The sequence below is a fragment of the Adiantum capillus-veneris genome, chromosome 20 (assembly GCF_014529385.1).
Source record: "Adiantum capillus-veneris isolate H3 chromosome 20, ASM1452938v2, whole genome shotgun sequence".
In the NCBI taxonomy this organism is placed as follows: Eukaryota; Viridiplantae; Streptophyta; class Polypodiopsida; order Polypodiales; family Pteridaceae; genus Adiantum; species Adiantum capillus-veneris.
The window spans coordinates 82,413,712-82,429,827 of NC_140950.1; the positions used below are offsets into that span (position 1 = coordinate 82,413,712).

At 44.0% G+C, this 16,116-nt stretch overlaps 1 pseudogene; it reads left to right on the forward strand.

Annotated features, from left to right (window-relative positions):
* The first annotated feature begins 223 nt into the window (after positions 1-223).
* Positions 224-702, forward strand: LOC147432823 (uncharacterized; annotated as a pseudogene).
* Positions 703-16,116: the final 15,414 nt, after the last annotated feature.

The following is a 16,116-nucleotide window of genomic DNA, read 5'->3' on the forward strand; positions in this document are numbered from 1 at the left end:
ACTACATATACTTTAGAATTATTATTCACTCTCTTGCAATTCTTTCCTTTGCTAAAAAATAATCATTGAATACATTGCGTATGCCAACCAGGTAATTGCCATGCGTGTGAAATTTGCATTCCACATTCCTAGACGGGCTAGGGGATCGGGGAGGGTGGAGCTAAGGGGGGAGTCATAGGAGAGGGTCCCATGCATGCAACTTCCCCAAGATACATTCATTTCAATGTTGACTGATCTAGAATGGGAGACCCTAAGCCTCGGGGACGACAATGGGTCACAACCTTTGGGAGGGAATATTCCAATCGAGACCTTCAACGTGAGCGAAAATAATGAGACCAATGGAGGGGTATCTCAAAACGTGAACTTGGAAGGGGGGAGTGATCATCTTGAGATCAAAGGCAACAACGAAAAGGGTGTGAAAAGAGCGCGCTATGTTTTGAAGGACTTGTGGACTAAGGCCTCCACTTATGCTCTCATAAAACATTTTGAAGAGGGGTGGTCTCATGTCAACAAGGAAAATTTTAGAACCAAGGATTGGGATGAGGTTAGAGATCAACTTAATAATAAGGAGGTTAATGGGATTCATACCAACGAGCAAGTGAGGACCAAAATTGACACATTGAAAAAAAAATATCAAAGAGAAAGCAAAAGCCACTAAAACCGGTGGGGTTAGGTCATCATGGGAGTACTTTGAGGTGCTAGATACCTTATGGTCATCGACACCTCGTTGTGTGGAGATACCTGGTGGAGTGGACACTGTTTTGCCGACCCCTACTGCCAATGAAAATATTGATAGTACTCTTGAGGTTGAGGGTAGTACTAGCGAGCCACGTGAGGAGGTTGATCAAGGCCCTAGGATAGTGGTCGAAGGGGGCAAGGAGGGGGTGTCCCGAGTGTGAAGTACCAAAAGGTGAAGGAACTAAAACGTGCATCCCTTTCATTAGTGTCTAAAGCCTTTGGGGATGGCATGAAGGGAATTTGTGATGCAATGCGAGATGTGGAAGCTACAAAGTCTCTGGAGATGAAAGAGATTGTGAAGATGCAAATAGAGGAAGAGACAAAAAGGATGGATACGTACATGCGATATCAAATGGAGATCGCAATTTTTTTTTCAAAGCCAAAGGTAAACAAGGTGAAGAATCACGGTGGCCTGTAGTAGGACAAAGGAATGGACAGTGGCAATGTCAAGGGTGGTCACAAGGTAGTAGAATGTATGTTGCGGAGTGATCAGACCAGTGGCAGCTCGCTCTACATACAAGCTAGAAGCAACACTGCTCTCATGGTGAGGAGGAAGTATATTCAAAGAATAAGCACAACTGGAAATAGTAGAGGATATGGCAATCAAGAGAGTAGTAAAGGAATGGCTCATGTGGAGCACAAAGCTAGCAAGGCTAGATGCCTACCACCTTCGCGCTTCAAGCAAGAAGCAAACAAACTTGCAACAGTGAGTCGATGGCGATGTGTCGGCTCTGGTTCTGCTTTCCACAATCTTCATTTTCTGACTTCATTTTCTAATGTGGATCGTATAAGCCATAAAGACACTATTTATTTAAAAAACCTCTACGTCACAATTCACTTGCCGTTAAGCGATCCTTCTGAAACGATGGTATTCATGTCGGCAATAGGTTGGTGGTTGCGAATCCAAGATGTATCCAATGGGTGGCCTCTGTTGGGGTGTCCCTGGTAGCTTCTTCATAGACTTGGTCTTCCTACTTATGTCCACTATGAGTTGGAGAGAGGAGTTTAACTCAACAAACATACTTTCAGATGACTATTTATTGAACATAAAAGCCGCAAATGTATCAGGGTATGTAAATGCAATCAAAAAAGACAATCTAATATGTGTCATTTTTAATGCTTTCAAGAGGGCTGAGTAAGGAAAACAATTTCGCACCTCAGATTATGCTTGTAAACTTTCCAAACTAAATGAGCATGACAATTAGCAGATAATGGAGGAAGAAAAGTTGTTAAGACTTACTGCAAGAATGAGGGGCACGGAACTTTGTAATTATGTTTTTATCTTAGTAGATGACATCCCAAACAGACCACAATGGAGCAATCAAAAGCAGCCAGCAACAGAAAATTGGAAGAGGAAGATGCTATATGAGAGCTTTTGATTGTGGAAAACAAAGTCAAAAGATCAATTCCGATGGGTGTTGTACAAGTATAGTCATATGCAAGTGAGGCTAAACCTTTTTTCTTTCCTTCCAATTGCAGTAATCCCGTGCAAGCCGAAGCAAACATCCGTGAGTACTACTAGGATAACGTGTAGATGCAAGTGATGTACGGTGTGCAATGGCAATGACTAAGCGTTCAAGAGGCAGTACCTCTTGTGCCAAACACCCCAAGATAACCTTGTCTACTTGCCAAATAGCAGCTAAAACATGGAAAGGCACAAGAGCTAAAGTCCATGCAATCAAAAGATATCTTATAAAGCTGCTCAATTCTAGAGTTGCAAAATGTAAAATATATACAACTTTCAATATCTTAAAAAATGCTCCCTAAAAACGAGCAAAATTTCTTCCAAGTCAATGAAGACACCCATATACAAACTTAAATATGCAAGATGCAACCTTCACACCTTTGACTCACAATTATACCCAATCTTGCGCTCCCAAAAAGAGACCAGTGCTCCATCTTGACTCACACACCTAGCATGTACTTGAGGTCTCACAGACAAATCAAAGACAAAGAAGCTGAAAAAGAGTTCACACAATTAACAAACAAAGTTTCCAAATTCAGTCCACACACTTCCATGCATCCTCAGCCCATTCTTGCACTGGTCACTCCCGCATCTTCTCCAACAGCCAGCATCAGCACGGACCAACAAATCAGCGCGGGCCCTCTCGCATCTTCTCCAGCAGTACGCATTGAAAAGACCAACAAAACTGTTGCTATTCCAACCAAATCAGCTCCATTCAAGCCCTATCCCCCACCCCCTCAACAGATCAAGCTCATCCTCAACAAAAAACTAAGTAGTGAGCATGCACATGGCACGACCCCCAGTTGTTGCCACAGAATTCGAGCATCAAAGCCTAAGGCAATGATATCTACATCAGAAGAGTAGGGTCTCATGAAAGGGGGAGAGAGCAAGGGGAGCTCCTCTTTTGAGTGGTCTACATTCCCACCAATGCATGATATCTTGCACCCCCACTATGGCCAATAGAGCTAATTAGGCATGCATAAAATGTTTGATTCCGGCCAGAGCATACACTAGTTCATCAAGGGAAAGGCCACTGTTGCAGAAGGCTTTACAGACTTACTAAACTAAAAGGGTCTGTAACCAGATGCAATGACTAACAAATTCGCCTATTACTTCATCTAAGTCAGCAACCCGCAGCTTTATCTATTAAGTCACTAACGCCACCTCCACTTCAAGTACCCCAACCTCCCTTCAAGTGTAATTCTAGTCACTAGAACCCCAACTGTCATCAAGCAGTCCTCTTAAAAAGACTGCTAAGAATCAAAACACCCAGATATGTTTCCCTGCAAAGCTACAAAAGTGGCTTGCTTTACTTCCACATGCATCTGAGAATGCCCTCACCCCCCTCTCTATCTCTACAATGTCCATAAAATTCCAAGCAAATTCCTTGCGACTCCATACACGCGCATAGACTATTGAAGTATTGCCACTGCTCTCTTCCATGTCATATACCCTGACAATTTGCATCCATTTAAATATTCAACCTAAGATACCATCATAAAAAACTTTATAAAGGGAAACTGTCACCAACCAAATAGTTGCTATTGGCTTAACCCTGTTAGCTGTACACCGGAGAGGAGAGGTAAGGCACCATGTCGCTTCTCTCAGCACCGGTGATAATGTAGAGGCGTCTTCCTCTCGTGATGGACATGTACATGCACATAAGCAAAGCCAGCTTTTCTCATTCAAAATGCATCACTGCCACCTGCAATGCAGCTTGTGCACAACCACTCAAAATCACCATCGCCGTGCCGAGAGCGCCGGATTTCTACATCAAGTGATTACATGCTCATCTACAGCAGTGCTAAGAAGCACTCTAGCAAAGGGATTTTGCATCACCATCATCATCATCATTACCACCACTATCATTTCATACATCCAAGGGAAAAAAATTATTATTCAAAGTTGATCGAGGGTATATAGTGATGATTGTCTGTGAATAGGCATCGAGAGCAGGCAGCGGCAGATTGATGTTCTCGGAAACATGTAATAGAGCCTAGTGTTGTGTAAGAGGAGCCAAGGAAGCTCACAAATACACCCTCATCAATGGCAGCATTTGACAATGAAAGGGAGAATATAGCTCTTATATTTGTATGTATGGAGGATGCCCGTTTTTCAGAGCTATGGTCACCATAGTCATCACAAAGGGGTGTTTACTAGCTGCTACATGCTTCCTGCATGGTTTGTCTACAAAGACGTGCGAGTCCAACATACCCTTTAATTGTCCACCTTGCCAGAATATATATTACTGCAGCAATTTGAAAACAAATGTGGTTTATTTACAGCACTGAATCGGATTTGATGGGCTTGGAGACTCGCACTGAATCACTGATTCGATTGCGTCAAGCTCCCGGTTTCTCCCTCTAAGTAGGCTCGCAGCAACGCGGAAAAGGCACAGGCTCTGAGCGCACTCCCATGATGCATTGAATGTGCAGCATGGCGCATGCGCAAGGAAAGATCTAGTTGTAGAGCAGCATATGAGTACAGGTAAGGTACAACAAGCATGGCTGCATTTAGTGAAGTGCAAGAAAGTCAAGCCGTTTTGAGACAATCTTCTGCTTGCATAAAACGTGAGGTGATGCAACAGGCAAGGACATGTTAGGCTTGCACATGCGAAACTCTGCCTTGAGCCATCAACTCTTAGTCCGGACTCCGGGTTCACCTGCACTGCCTGCAGTGACCTACTCTCGCATTCCTTCTCCCAAAGGCCAAAAAAATACTGGCCGTCCACGTGGATGCCATCGATTGAAGAATGCCTAAGCTAACCCAATACTATGGCCTTTCTTTAGCAAGCCAAAAAAAAAGTTCTTATTTTGAGTGTGTGTGTGTGTGTGTGTGTGTGTGTGTGTGTGTGGTGTGTGTGTGTGTGTGTGTGTGTGTGTGCGTGTGTGTGTGTGTGTGTGTGTGTGTGTGTGTGTGTGTGTGTGTGTGTGTGAGAGAGAGAGAGAGAGAGAGAGAGAGAGAGAGAGCATTGTGTGATGAAGTATTTTAAATGCTTACTTGTAGGATGGCTGAGGAGGATAAACTCTCATTCTTCTGTCTCTTTTGGATGGAGACAATGCGTCAATTTCTTAGGGATAATTGTATTGAGCATGATGTTCTCCTTGATGAGGTGTACAATGCTTCTTTATCACGTTATTTAGTGTGCTTGCATACTTCATTTACTCCTGGGCCTCATTGCTTTTGATTCTTGAGGAAGGGCTAATAGGGGAGGGCGTAAGAGAACAGTGGTGTTTTCCTAGACAGACATCCTTTTGGTGTTGGGTTCACTCGCACTTTTTGAGTGAAGCTAGGTTGCAGTGCCAACATAGATATATTATGTATTATCGCATGTCCTATGAAGCCTTCCATCAATTGAAAATGCATTATAGAACCCTACTTGTCATGTTCACAAGATGGGGGCTTCGTAAGGCGAGAGCAAATCCAAGCAAACCAAGCATTAGCATCTGTGCTGTGGAGATTAGCTCATGGTCACTCCTCTAGGACAATTTCAGAGTTGTTTGGGATAGGAGACTTGACTATACAAAAATACCTAGCTATTATTGTGGGTTTGCTTTGCCAACCTAACATGGTAGCAAGGGTGAATATAAGTGTCCCAACCGGCGAGGGTTTGCGCCAAATCATACATGATTTCGAAAACATTACTGGATTACCAAACATGTGTGGAGCAATTGACGGCTCACACATAAGGCTTCAAAGAAAACCACATCTTGAATTGTTGATGCAAATAAGAACTTCTGGAATGTTGTGTGCACAGCACCTGGTGGGACACATGATTCAACCATGTTTAAGGGGTCTCCAATCTACAACCAATTGAAGGCTTGTCATGTTCTTAGTACACCTTTAAAACATGTGCATGGTATGAACATAAGGCCCTACATTGTAGGAGACTCAGCTTATAAGCCAACAAGTTTTTTGTTGAAAGCATTCAAGCCTAAGGCACGAGAGAATTTGGCAACGAAAACTAAATTCGATAGACAAATTGCAAAAGGAAGAGTGAAGGGTGAAAATGCATTTGGCTTATTGAAAAATCGGTGGCGAATCCTTAGAGATTTGAATGTTTCTTTGCCCTTTGCTCCTTCCGTAGTTTTTGCATGTTGTGTGTTATACAACTATGTCCAACTCCAAGGGGAGGTGGAACCCAATGATCAAGTTGATCCGCACCCTGGTGCGGAACAACCTCTTAGATGGAGGTCCATGAGTCGTCAAAGAGCAATGGGTTTGCAAATGAGAAATGCATTATTCAATGACTTCGTGAGAAGAACAAGGGTGACAACTGTGCAAGTAATTTTAAATGCTTTCTGTTGAGAGTGTGTTGATGACAATATAAACATTGTAACGTGAGGTATGGTTTATTTTGGAGGATACCTGATGGTCACGTTGGAGGTATGTTTGCTCTATGTTTTCATTTGAGCATGCTTCTTTTTCTTCTTGTGTGTTTGCATGGGTGCATGTATGCGTGTGTCTGTCTGTTATGTTTGTGTTCATGTGCTTGGTTTTTCTTTTTGTGCGTGTGCATGTATGCATTGTGTGTATGTTTGTTCATGCACTATGTGTTGTTGCTTGTGTCTTCGTGTGTGCATCTCAAAAAAAGGGGACAACTTTTTGAGATCATGTGTGCATTGAAGCAGGCTCTCAATGGCGGTTCATAAGCCTGTGGAGGGGCCGGGTCCAATTCATGGGTGGTCTTTGACGGAGTGGTCTCCCCCGTATCACGCGTCTAAGCGACTACAAAAAAAAAAAAGGAAACACTAGGTGTTGCATGAAGTTAATGCTTGGTATTTGCTTGTGTATGTGGCGACCGCTGGCCGAAATTATGTGCACGTGCACTTACTTCCTCAGGTCACCCATGGCTGGCCAGACTTATGTGCTCATGCACTTTTCACCTTGGGTCACCTTTCATGTCAAAGTGGCCTTAAATTGGGTCATTGTATTTATGTGCTCAAGGTTGTGGGTGGCTGGAGGAATATTCTAGGGATTTTGCGTGTGAACCATGGGTCGCCTGAGACGGTTATGTGCTAAAGACATCTAAACCCGTGCTCTAAGGCCACAGATGGACATCTGAGTACATGCAACCATCCTGCAATTCTGCAAACTTTGTGACCGCCTCTATATCTTCATCACTCTGATTTTCAGAACTAAGCAAGCATAAGCCCCCAATATTTTTGGGACAGCAAGAAAAATGAAAAGTCCCGTTGGCTTGTAAATTGTACTTCCTGCGAAACATCTTGGGCTTAAAATCCTCATCATTAAAGCACTCACCAATGAAGATGACGATCTTCTTATGTTCTGTAGCTGCAAGCGTTGGAGAGGTCGGGAAGTTCGTCTGTAAGCCACTTTAGGAGGCCCTCCTCTCCTATGACATACATCAAATCGAAGAAAAGGCCATCAATTTCCGAATCGGGCCATCCCAACCGCTACCACCTGCCACTTTGGGGTAGAGGGGGGAAGAGAAAGAGATAGACGACTTCTGTCAACTGAAGAGAAAGAGAGGGCCCCCATTCGGGCATGTGCGCATGGTATGTGAGAGGGTGTGAGGAGTCGGAGTCAGGTGTCCCCCCCCCTTTCTAGAAAACCTGTGTCATTGGTAAACATTAACACGACGTAGGACTTGAACAGGCCGTCACTCAATGAACACCTTACACATTTTCAGCTAACCACGTGAACAGAAGATGATTTGTCAAAGTCGGGGGCAGCCAATCGGACCGTCCATTGCACAACAGTAAACATCACAGTATACTACGAGTCCTACCAGATGTTCGACATGGCAGTGTTCGAAACGACAGAGTCCTTTAATAGTGTGCACGTCAATTTGTTGCAGCCAAATCAGCACACCAATCTGCCACACTTGGAAATTCTATCGTACGCAAAATAGAGTAGCCCATAATCGCCCAAGCATCATTATCTTGTTCTGAAACCCTTAATGCAATCAGCTATGGCGCACATACAAGAACATATGCAATGTAGATCATCGTCTGCTTACAAAAACCATACAGTATGGTAGACATCATCAGGAAAATGCAGCAACTTAGACCATGGACAGAAGATAAGCAGAGCCATTTAATGTCGAAAAAGTGATAGAAATTTTAGCATCTTACTTGTGATACTAGCTCTCGTGGTGGGTAAGTTGATGTTGGAGGCACTTGTGATACTAGCTCTCTTGGATAAGTTGATGTTGGAGGTTGATTCTGTATCATAACGATTGGGGTAAAGCATCAACCCCGACCCACTTCTTGTGAAAATGCCAACACCATGGGTCCCACAAAATTTTAGGATCCGCTCTTCGTTCTTGCTTTCCAAATGGTCAGCTCGGATCGCCAAACCCACCTCTCTTCCTTGAAAATCCTTGTAGGAGGGGAAATCCTTGGCTTTTGCACTCCTCTCTTGCACCTTCTCACCATCCTTAATCAACTCTTCAAGATTTTGGGTTCCTTGCAAAGTGTGCTTCGCTGAACCAATAAACGCTTTGTCTTCGCCATCAAGAATGACCACATCCAACTCTTGCTCGTCATCCTTTGTTTTGTGAAGACGGAGGTTGGGTCACAAGATTGGATCCTCCGCAAACCTCTCTGCTTTCAAAGTCGAGAGCATTGCTTGAGCAAATTTTTCTTCCTCAGCCATACTATTGTTTTCCTTGTAGCTTTCAAGATTCTGCACACGAGCTGTAAGGCCACAGTTGTCCACATCTGAGTACATGCAACCATCTTGCAATTCTGCAAACTTTGTGACCACCTGTACATCTTCATCACTCTGATTTTCAGAACTCAGCAAGCATAAGCCCCCAATATTTTGTGACAGTAAGAAAAATGAAAAGTCATGTTGGCTTGTAAACTTGTACTTCCTGCAAAACATCTTGGGCTTAAACTCCTTGTCATTAAAGCACTCACCAACGAAGATGATGCTCTTCTTATGTTCAGTAGCTGCGGGCGCTTGAGAGAGGTGGGAAAGTTCGTTTTCAAGCCACTTTAGGAGGCCTTCCTCTCCTGCAACGTCCATTAAATCGAAGAAAAGGCCATCAATTTCCGAATCGGGCCATCCCAACCGCTTCAATTGTGCTACCACCTGCCACTTTGGGGTAGACAATCCCAAGAGAGAATTTTGCGAGCTACAGGAAAAACAATAGTATGGCTGAGGAAGACAAATTTCCTCAAGCAATGCTCTTGACTTTGAAAGCAAAGAGGTTTGCGGAGGATCCAATCTTGCAACCCAACCTCTGTATTCACAAAACAAAGGATGACGAGCAAGAGTTGTATGTGGTCATTCTTGATGGCGAAGACAAATCGTTTATTGCTTCATCGAAGCACACTTTGCAAGGAACCCAAAAGCTCGAGAGTTGATTAAGGATGGTGAGAAGGTGCAAGAGAGGAGCGCAAAAGCCAAGGATTTCCCCTCCTACAAGGATTCCAAAGGAAGAGAGGTGGGTTTGGCGATCCGGGCTGACCATTTGAAAGGCAGGAACGAAGAGCAGATCCTTAAATTTTGTGGGACCCATGGTGTTGGCATTTTCACAAGAAGTGGGTCGGGGTTGATGCTTTACCCCAATCGTTATGCTACAGAATCAACCTCCAACATCAACTTATCCAAGAGAGCTAGTATCACAAGTGCCTCCAACATCAACTTACCCACCACGAGAGCTAGTATCACAAGTAAGATGCTAAAATTTCTATCATTTTTTCGACGTTACATGACTCTGCCCATGGTCTCAGTTGCTACATTTTTCTGATGATGTCTTCCATAGTGTATGGTTTCGGTAAGCATACGATGATCTACATTGCGAACGTTCTTGTATGTGCGCCATAGTCAATTAAATTAAGGGTTTCTCCTAACATGCAGAACAAGATCAGTGCGAAGCAGTGATGCTGGACTATTCTAGGCTACTCTATTTGCCTTTATTCAGGAAAAGGATGTTTATATATACAAGTTGTGGTTTGTGCCATTTCTTTGTGTGTTTGCATATGTTTCTACATGGGCGATGCCTTTTTTTTAATCTGTCTTTGACATTGCTGTGGTCCATCTGTGCATAGTGGTCTCGATTTATTGCTAATGAAGGAGATATACACAGTAAGCGTATATAATGTTATGCATGGTGGCCTTTCATTAACATGGTATGATGCCCTCTCAGCTTCTATTACTATGCAATTTTTGAAAACAGATGTTGTATTCAAAGATTGTAGTCTGGGTATCTCCAACACCCCTTGATGTAGCCACTGGGAGGAAAGCATGCGGTGGTTCAAGCATTTGAGCAATAAATTTTGAAAGACTAGACTATAATAGGCCCTCTTTTGTGTGCCGCTTGGCAAATCAGTGATTTCTGCGAAATGGCTCTGTTATACTGTCAAACTCTAGGCGCATTGAAAAGAAATGCAACGGTTTGTGCAGTAAGGAGTGTGTTGTACCAGATCTGTTTGTACTCTAGTTTTGGTAGCTTGTGTTCTGCTGCTATGCCATATCTGATATTGACCTATGAAATGTCTTTGCGGCAGAGTATATGTCTCTCAATGATCGATCGACTGAATTAATGTATTTGAATTAATGATCGATCGATTGAATTAATCACCAAGCTCCCATGATAAGAGGTTGATCTAGCACGGTCTCTTTCCTCCATCACAAGAAGTTTTTGGACAAATTCTCACAATATTTCCCACATTGTGACTTACCTCAACATCATGAGCTTCTGTTCGGGAGGCACCGCATACCTAGCTAGGTACGATTGGGGGCACGGGACCGCCGGCCCCCCCATCGGGCCGGCGGTCCCGTGCCCCCAATCGTACCTAGCTAGGTATGCGGTGGGTATGCTAGGTACGATTGGGGGCACGGGATCGCCGGCCCCCCCATCGGGCCGGCGGTCCCGTGCCCCCAATCGTACCTAGCTAGGTATGCGGTGCCTCTCGAGCAGAAGCTCATGATGTTATGCATTGTATGAAAAACACTAGAAAGACTCCGTTTTCCTACATGAGAAAATTTCTAAATCTTCTTGTGCATATGACTGCTTCAACAAGTCCCACAAGATAGTTGCCAGCTTGCTTGGCTTTTCAACTTGTCATTCTTTTTTTTCTTTTTTTTTGCTTTGATCAATTGCATAAACCATGGGAGTACCCATCACATCCAGTCCACCCGTGAAGAACACCAAAAACCATTGATCCTGTCACTGTGCCGACCATTCTCCTAAGGAAATGAATGCCGAGCATGGAACTTGATTGGGAAGTTGAGGGTATTACTCCTTGGCGTGATGGCCCCCCACCCCCCCTTTACCTTGTGGGCTCCTCAATTTTGGAACAAAACAATAAGTCACTTTTGTGGCTCACGCCAGGTAAGTGGATCAAACACAAAAACTAACTAGAAAGCAATTCAATGGCAAAGAAAAATAGGGCATTGTTGGCTTGCCAAGCTTGTGTGATAGATTATTCATGCTGATCACTTTCAATGCCCTTATCTTTTGCTAAATTCACCTCTCTCTCTCTCTCTCTCTCTCTCTCTCTCATCCAAAGGCAGTAGCCCTTTGAGCTTATCACCTTGTTTACTCCATTTAGTCACCATTTAAACATTTCCATGCTATCTTGATTGCTTTATATCTTTGGGGGGGGGGGGGGGGGGGGGGGGGGGGGGGGGGGGGGAGAGAGAAAATAGGAGAGAGGAGAGAGGAGAGAGAAAGAGTTAGAGAGAAAATATCGAAAGGATTATGGAGGGTATATTAGAGAGGTATTCATGGTTAATTACCTTGATTAGAGATACTAATAGAAGTAGCACACGAGTGGAAGAGAGAGAGAGTGCTAAACATGATTAGATGGCTCGATTAACGAGAAGAGGATTACATTGGCTCTTGAGAGGCTACATGTGATGAGGATGAGAGATTGTGTGTTATCTCAAGTGATGCTAGGCAGCTCTTATGTAGGCTTCCCCTTAGCTCTTCTAGAAAGTGCTATCCCTTTTAGGCTTTACAAGGCTTTAGGGGTGTTCCCCATGAGCTTGGGAAGAGATTCATAGGATAGCCCATTAGGATGTGGCTTACCCTTACAAACCCCCCCCCCGTAAGCTAAGTGCTAATGTGGCTGAGATGGTAAAGTGCCTACGATCATGTGGTTGACAGGATTCTAGGAGGTTCCTTTGGATACATCCTCAAGGCTCATTTGGATACAACTGGCTTTGCGAGGCTTTCATGATGCACAAGGGGTTGACAGGATACAACCAGTGGTTCAAGGATACAACACTATGGCTCATGGCTACTTTCCTATTTCAAAGCACATATGGTTTACAAAACATCAGTGATGTGGGGGAAATGTTTGCCCTTATGGCTGCTTGATTCAACATACATATCATTGGATGGATCTTCTGAGATGTGTTTGCCCCTACCACTATTTAATTTGACATACATATCAGGTGGATCTTCCAAAATACTGTGGATCTCTCCATGGCTTTGTCGTGTCAATGTCGGTTGAGAAGAGTCATCATCTTATCTTCATCTTCGTCTTCGTTGTCGTGTTTGACCATTATTGTTTTTCCTCTTGTGTTGTCCTCCTTTACAAGATCGGACAATGCGCAAATTTTAGTGCACTTATGTATAGCCCGAGAGGAAGGTCTTACCATTAAAAAATGGCAGTGTCTAGTCCTCGTGTGGTGTTGGGCATGCATGCGAAAACAAAAATTTTTACATACATATCATCGGTCACGATGCACAAATTTTTCATACAGCGTTTGATTTGGTGCCTTTCCAAAAGTGGTGTGTGAAGAAGTTCTTAGTTTGAGAGCTTGGTATGCCACATGTGACTTGAGGCTAAAGAGGCCACAAGAATGAGGTGCTCTTCTATGCATGCAACACCCCTCGGGAAAGAGAGCACGTTGTGTCATATGTCATGTGAGGCTTCTTTTCAATGGGCAAGGGTTCCTTAGGGCCTAAAGAGCCTTTGGAGACTGGCCTTTATTGCACTGGCCGGACGCATACCAGACGCTTGATTGGACATCGGAACAAGAGAAGCGACCGGCGGTGTTCGGCGAGCACCGAACAGCAGGCGGTCGAACAGTATCACCAAACAGAAACTCATGACAAAGGACAGCATGGCTGTCCGTTTCGGTTCGGTGGGGATGGTCGGTCGGACGCCGAACGGACGCTTTAGGCGAACTGAGACAAACTTGTGCGCATTGTATCTGGTTGGGTCGGTGCAGCTGAACGAACGGATTCCGCCGAACGGCATATCATAGAATGAATAATCGTTGTATCAGTTTGGTCTAGTTGATCGGATCCGAGTCGCTCTGTAATATAGTTAAGTCCGGACTGTAATCCACCCGATGCCCCTCTCCAGTCCAGCGAACCAGGGCTTTGTTTGGTTCCACAGAAAGTGGTTCCCACCAAAAAGGGTACACACACACCCCTAAACTTGGTAAAGTGATTAGAGGAGCAAATCTTGACCAAACTTAGTGCTTAATGGCTCTAATGAAAGCTGAAAACAGAGGCTTTCCAGCAGACAATTGCACACAAAATTAATCTAAATGAGAGGGCAATTTACATCCAAATGAAGTGCTTAAGAGCTCAACAAAGAGGTGTCATGAATGAGCACAATAGTGCAGCAAAGAAGGTTGAAAATGAGCACAAACAGAGAGGGAAAAAAGAAGAGTGTGCAAGAAAATAGAGTGTGTGTAGGGGAGCGAGAAAGAGAAGAGAGAGAATAGAGACAATTAGAGAGAAAATAGAGCGAGGGGGAAGATAGAAGAGAGACGAGAGAGAGTTAGACAAAATAGGGAGGGAGAGAGGGCAGGAGGAAGGGGGAGAGAGAGAAGAGAAGAAGAAGAAGAATAAGAAGAAGAGAGAGAATAGAGGGGAGAAAGGACGAGAGAGAAGAATAAGAGAGATTAGAAGGAGAGAGGGAGAAGATAGAGAGAGAGACAAATACAAAGAGAAGAGAGCAAGAGAGTTAGGGAGAACAAAAATAAGAGGGAGAGAGAGGATAGAGAGAGAGAAGTGAGAGCGAGAGGGAAAAGAAAAGAGAGGAGAGGAGAGAGAAAAAGGAGAGAACATAAGAGAGGTTATCTCTCTCTATATATATATACACAAATACGCATATATGCATATATCTGTATATATACACATATCAAAAGGATTATGCAGGGTAGATTAGAAAGGCATTCATGGTTAATTACCTTGATTAGAGATTCTAATAGAAGTAGCACACGATTAGCAGAGAGAGAGAGAGTGCTAAACATTATTAGATGGCTTGATTAACAAGAAGAGGATTACATTGGCACTTGAGAGCTACATGTGATGACGATGACAGATTGTGTGTTAGCTCAAGTGATGCTAGGGAGCTCTTATGTAGGCTTACCTTAGCTCTTCTAGAAAGGGCTATTCCTTTTAGGGTTTACAAGGCTTTAGGGGTGTTCCCCGTGAGCTTGGGTAGAGATTCATAGGGTAGCCCACTAGGATGTGACTTACCCTTACTAGGGTAAGTGCTAATGTGGTTGAGATGGTAAAGGGCCTATGATCATGTGGTTCACACGACTCTAGGAGGTTCCTTTGGATACATCCTCAAGGCTCATTTGAATACAGCTGGCTTTGCCAAGCTCTCATGATGCACAAGGGGTTCACAAGATACAACCAGTGGTTCAAGGATACAACACTATGGCTCATGGCTACTTTCCTATCCCAAAGTACATATGATTTACAAAACATAAGTGATGGGGGGGAAATGTTTGCCCTTATGGCTGCTTGATACAACATACATATCATTGATGGATCTTCTGAGATGTGTTTGCTTTTACGGCTATTTAATTCGATATACATATCAGGTGGATCTTCCAAAATACTGTGGATCTCTCCATGGCTTCGTCGTGTTGATTTCGGTCTAGGAGAGTCCTCATCTTCATCTTCATCTTCGTCTTTGTTGCCGTGTTTGACCATTATTGTTCTGCCTCTTCTGTTGTCCTCCTTTACAAGAGAGGACAATGCGCAAATTTTCCTGCACTTATGTATAGCCCTGGGAGGAAGGTCTTACCTACGTGCAAAAACACAAATTTTTACATACATATCATCATCCATGATGCATAAATTTTCATACACAGTTTGATTTGATGCCCTTCCAAAAGTGGTGTGTGAAGAAGTTCTTCGCTTAAGAGCTAGGTATGCCACATGTGACTCAAGGCTAAAGAGGCCACAGGAATGAACATTAACCCATGCTCTTCTATGTATGCAACACGCCTTGGGAAAGAGAGCACGTTGTGTTATATGTGGTATGTGGCTCCTCTTAAATGGGCATGGGTGACTTAGGGCCCTTGGGGCCTAGGGCTCTAGGGCCTTAAGGTCTCAAGCTAAAGAGCTTGTGGGGATTGGCCTTTACTGCACTGGCTGGACGCAATACCGAACGCTCGATTGGACAGTAGAACAGGAGCAGCAACCGGCGGTGTTTGACGAACACCGAACGGCAGGCGGCCGAATAGGACCACCGAATGGAAGCCCATGACAAAGGACAACATGGCTGTCCATTTCGGTCTCGTGGAGATGGCCAGTCGGACACCGAATGGACGCTTTAGGCGAACCGAGACAAACTTGTGCGCAGTGCGTCTGCTCGGGTCGGTACAATTGAACGGACGGAATCTGCCAAATGGGATATCATAGAATGAATAATCGTCGTATCCGTTTGGTCTAGTCGGCCAGATCCGAATCATTGTGTAGTATAGTTAAGTCCCGACTGGAATCCGCCTGATCCCCCTCTCTAGTCCAGCGAACCAAGGCTTTGTTTGGTTCCATAGAAAGTGGTTCCCACCAAAAAGGACACACACACACACACACACACCTAAACCTGGTAAAGTGATTAGAGGAGAAAATCTTGACTAAACTTAGTGCTTAAAGGCTCTAATGAAAGCTGAAAACAGAGGCTTTCCAACACACAATTTCACACAAAATTAATCTAATTGAGAGGGCAATT